The sequence below is a fragment of the Gallus gallus genome, chromosome 21 (assembly GCF_016699485.2).
Source record: "Gallus gallus isolate bGalGal1 chromosome 21, bGalGal1.mat.broiler.GRCg7b, whole genome shotgun sequence".
NCBI classification, from domain to species: domain Eukaryota; kingdom Metazoa; phylum Chordata; class Aves; order Galliformes; family Phasianidae; genus Gallus; species Gallus gallus.
In genome coordinates this window covers 6,258,670-6,263,484 of record NC_052552.1, presented here as the reverse complement: position 1 = coordinate 6,263,484, position 4,815 = coordinate 6,258,670, and the positions used below count along the sequence as shown (strand labels likewise).

At 50.0% G+C, this 4,815-nt stretch overlaps 1 long non-coding RNA gene across 1 annotated transcript; it reads left to right on the top strand.

Annotated features, from left to right (window-relative positions):
* Positions 1 to 700: 700 nt before the first annotated feature.
* On the top strand, positions 701 to 2,458 carry LOC121107399. The gene is made up of 2 exons (XR_005841482.1): positions 701 to 951; positions 2,294 to 2,458. It is a non-coding gene; the product is annotated as an uncharacterized LOC121107399 (long non-coding RNA).
* Positions 2,459 to 4,815: the final 2,357 nt, after the last annotated feature.

Here is a 4,815-nt window from a genome sequence, read left to right as displayed (position 1 = left end):
CTCTGCCAGTGGGGGGAGCATGACCTTGTGACTCCCCACAAATCCTAAATTAATTAATCCCGGGGATGCTGGGGCAGAATGAACAGCCCGTTTGATTTCTCTGCAGTTTTTTCCTGGGGCTCAAAGGGATTAGTGCAGGCGGGAACAGGGAAACATAACAAGGGGCTCAGCTTTCAGCTCCCTCTCCCAGCCAGCAGACTTCTGTTTCTACCAGAGGTATTAGCAGCAGTAATCCACAATGTCTCCGAGCACTGTCTGTGTGCGGCATCCTCTTCCTCCTCCCCACCCCCATGTGTGTGTGCTCCCAGACTCAGCTCACTCGCGTGCGTTCACATCCTGCCTGACAAACTCAGACTGTTGCAACCCTGCAGGACACCATACCCCCCAGGAACTGCTGCACAGCCCATACGTGAACACACCACTGTGTCCTAAGGCATATGCAACACCACGAGGCACCCACCCAAGCTACTGGGGGGTCGTGCACTTCTTCTGGTCCTTTCTCTTGTGCCATTCTTCCATGACTCTCCTATGCGGAAAGGTTGAGGGAACTGGGGGCATTCAAGGCCAGGCTGGATGTGGCTCTGGGCAGCCTGGGCTGCTGGTTGCCGACCCTGCACATAGCAGGGGGTTGGAACTGGATGAGCATTGTGGTCCTTTTCAACCCAGGCCATTCTAGGGTTCTATGACTCCTTGGTGGGAATGTTAGGCCTGCAGGTCCCAGGGATAACTACATGCTGGAAGTTCTTCTTCAAAAATCAGACATGATGCTCAAGCTCTTTCTTAGCAGTTTTGTCATAGCATGAGCAGGTGACAACTGCAATGACCCATGAAGGCATCCAGGCTCCATATCATCTCAGTGCAAAGAAGCCTTCAGTAGAAGAATGGCTGAGCTTCCACCATCTGCTTCCTCCAGCACATGCCCTCACACCACTGCTGTCTTACAGCCATGGGGTAAGCGGGAGTGGAAGGCATCTCCATAGACCAGAAGGCTTGGACCTCTCTGGGAACTCTTGGGGTCACTTGGTTCCCAGGACTGATGTTTTCCCCATGAGTTTGAGTCACCAGCCCAGTGCTTGGGAGTAACTGAGATCCCGCTAATGGGGAAGAGAGGATGGATGCATTTAGTGGCTTGTGGGCACCATTCATTTCCTGGTATCCAGTGCCTCCAGGAAGATGAAAAGGCCCAGGGGGTGCAGAGCACATTCACCATTAGGATGAAGACGAGAAGCTTAAAAACGTGGAGTAGACAAAATTGATAGGATTTTATTAAAGCAACAAATCACAAGGGTGTGGGAAGCGTCCCCAAATGGGCAGGGAGATGTAAAGCCTCCAGAAGTCAGCCAAGCCCATGCTACTGCTAACTCAGAACAGACACATGCAAGACCTCATCCCCGTGCCTGAAGGCACATAAGAGTTGGCTGCAGATTATTAACCAACAGCATCAGCTGTGTACAAACACAATATCTTCTTTTCCAGGGGAAATGCAGCGAGGGAGAGTTGAGATCTCCTAAAAACGAACAAGTTCTCTACCAATGAAATTCATGTCACACCTTCAAGGGGAAGAGATTCCTGCTGGGGGATGATGGTTTAATCTGGTGGGGGAAAAAAAAGGAACAGAGTATAACAGTGTCTTTTAGCCTGAAATTGAAGCTGAGCAAACTCTGACTAGAAATGAGGAAGAGATGTTATCACCCAGGGGATTAACCACAGCAACAGTCTGCTGAGGGACTGGGAGACCTTCGTCTCTCCCACCTCCTCCACTTGGAGGCTTGACTTTATTACTGCATCCTGACACTCCTTTTGGGTTTCTCCGCTCCTGCCTGCACCTTGTGGCAACTTCCACGTGAAATAATTAAAAATCCCTCCAGAAAACTTCCTCGACCTTTACATGTGAGCTGGCCTTGGAGATAAACTCAGGGGATGAGTGGGAGCTGCCCAGCTGGTTTCCCATGATTGCTGAGAAGACGCTGTAGAGAAGAGCCTACCAGCTAAGGGAGAAAGTCTCCTATCAGGAAAGCTTTAATGCTTTTTGTTGTTGCTGTTGTTCCCCCAGGATTTCATTTGTTTTCCTCCAATGGGTGGTGGGAAAGAGCAGGACGAGGTGGGAAGTCCAGTGTCTCAATCTGAGCTTCTCAGCATGCACTGCAAAGCCCTTCTTATGAAACTGGAAATGGGAGTTCTTCCCTCGCTCCTCTGTTTGCAGCTGAGGGCAGTGAGATGACTCACGTCCTGGAGGGTTTCTTCTCTGCCTTTTCCCCATTTTATTTCCCCCCTTCATTTTCTCCAACTGCAGGAAAGTCACTGAGCAGGAAAAGGAACATTACGACAGCGACACTTTGTCACCCAGCGACTTCCCCAGCATTGCTGCCATTCTGAGGCCTTTTAACAGGGAAAAGGATCAGGAATGATGGAGGGAGGGCTGACGCCGGTGATGAATCAAAAATAAACTTCTCAGATACCAGGATTTACATTTTCCTTCATTTCGAACCAGAATAGCTCTTCTGATTTGCTTCATGTCGAACTTTGCCTCCCCAAAGGGAACATTTCTAACAGGAATGATCTCACTTTAACGTTTTGGCAGGGTTTTCTTGTGTATTTTTTCCTCCTTTGAACCGCACCAATGCTGGGCTGTAAAAGATGACGGGCTGGTGAGCTGTGCGGGCGCTGAAAGGGCTGTAATTGGTGCTTTATAGCTGCAAAACTCACTTGTATGGTGAACTGGTGCAGTCTCCTCCCTGTTTTTGCAAGGCCTGGGTTGTGAACAAGCTGGAAGCAGCCAGGGCTGCCTTCATCGTCGTATCACAGAACCACAGAATGGCTGAGGTTGGAGGGGTGCTTAAAGATCACCCAATTCCAACCCCCTGCTGTGGGCTGGGTGCCCCTCACCAGCTCAGGCTGCCCAGGATCCCACCAACTAACACGGCATTTCCATCCCTCGTGTGGATGGAAACATCCTCATGCAAAACCTCCACGGGGAGTACAGTGGTGACGCACGTTAAAGAAGGACCCATTTCCCCATTTCCCAAGCTGGGAATGAGCCCAGGAGAGGCAGCTTGTCCACAATGAGAGCACCCGTCTCCCCCCACCCAGTGGAGAGAGAAACAGCTGCAGTTTGCCCAGGAATTTTCATGGGTACTTAGTGCCAAAGGGCTGCTCGAAAGGGTTAAAGTGTTTTCGGTTACGCAGTGCACAACAAACAAAGGGGCTGTGGTAATCCCTCCTGCCACAGAGTGAAAAGTTCACTTGATATGCTACTTTACACTGATTCTCACAGACTCTGGGATTAAACCGGACACACTCTGACGTCCAGGTTTTCTAGCAAAGGGCTCCAGCCCAGCCTGCCACATTCACTTCATATTTGGGAGCATATTCTCTGAAAATCCTGCTGACAGATGAAGAGCAGGAAGACAGCCAGTTTCCCATGGAACAATAGCCCCATGCAAACGGCATCTCGAAGGGTCCAACCTGGCCTTGCTGGGGTGGCTGCTCAGGATGTGGGCTGGAGCAGCATCTCTGCACCAAGGTGCTGTCAGCCAGGATCGTCCCCCTGGTGCTCATCACAGGGCCTGTATGTACGGCTCAGTGCCAGGTTTTGGGGCTGAGCTTTGCATGGAATTAATGAGTTCCATGCTAGGGAGGTCTACAGAGTGGAGGGGGGCAGAGGATGTGGGAGCCCAGCGCTGGGGCAGAGGCAGGACGAGCTGCTTTGTGCCTTGAAGACATGAGAGAGCATTTACGCACGCCTGTAGATGTAGCAGCACACGTATGTCCGTATCTGTGTGTGCATATAAGCAGGTTAGAGCAGGGCAGGACATTAAATTTTGTGGGATGTTTGAGTTTTTGGGCAAAAAATGATAATTGAAGATTCCAATCAGCTGCTGAGGTTGCTGTCATGCAGGCGGACTGCAGGGTCTGCCAGCCTTCCCTTTGCTGGGAGGTGAGGCAGTACTCTTCTCAAGTGCAGCCCTTCTGGTTCAGTCTTTCATGTTTCCCATATGGAACACTGGAATCGGATGTTTTAATGAAAAGAACACAACTGGGTGAAATGTTCAGTATTTCTTGAAAACCACTCTTTGATGGACACTTCCCAACCATCTCTAAGGATGCTATTTGAGGAAGGCTTTGGTCCTGCTCAGTTCTTCAGCTGTTTTCCTGCTAAGGGGAACAGGCATCAGCTCCTCCATCAGACACTGAGGCAGTGGGTGTGAGAGCAGGAGAGGACCTGCCCAGATATACCTGTCTCAGGGCGATGCCACACAGGGTCCCATTTTGCTGCTTAACGTGAACAGAGGAACTGCCTCCAACAGTTCAATGGAGCAAGAACTAAAAAGGTCTCATCTAGATGGCTGGGCAAAGGCTGCAGCCTGCAAGGTTGGCATATCCAGAAAGATTCTGTTCCAGCATCCCTTGGGATGAAAGGAATTGAAGCTCCAAATTCAGTTCACAGCAGTTGTGCCGAAAAGTGACCTTTGTTAACTCTGGTGTGCGAGGCTGTCAGGTGGGAGAATATAGAATCATGGAACCATTATGGTTGGAAAAGACCACTAAGATCATCCAGTCCAACCATCAACCCACCACCATACGTACAGTTTTCATTCTTCATTATGGCTTCACAACCCCAAATTGAAGTTTCTTTCCTAAAATTGACCTTTTCTCCAATCACAGGGTCTGTGGATTGCACCTGGGGACACCCAGGTCTTCTCTCTCCATAAGGGATTCCTCTTTAGTGACATGGTTTAGTGGGCAATATCGGTGATAGGTGGACAGTTGACTGGATGATCATAGAGGTCTCTTCAAACCTTGATTCTGTGACTC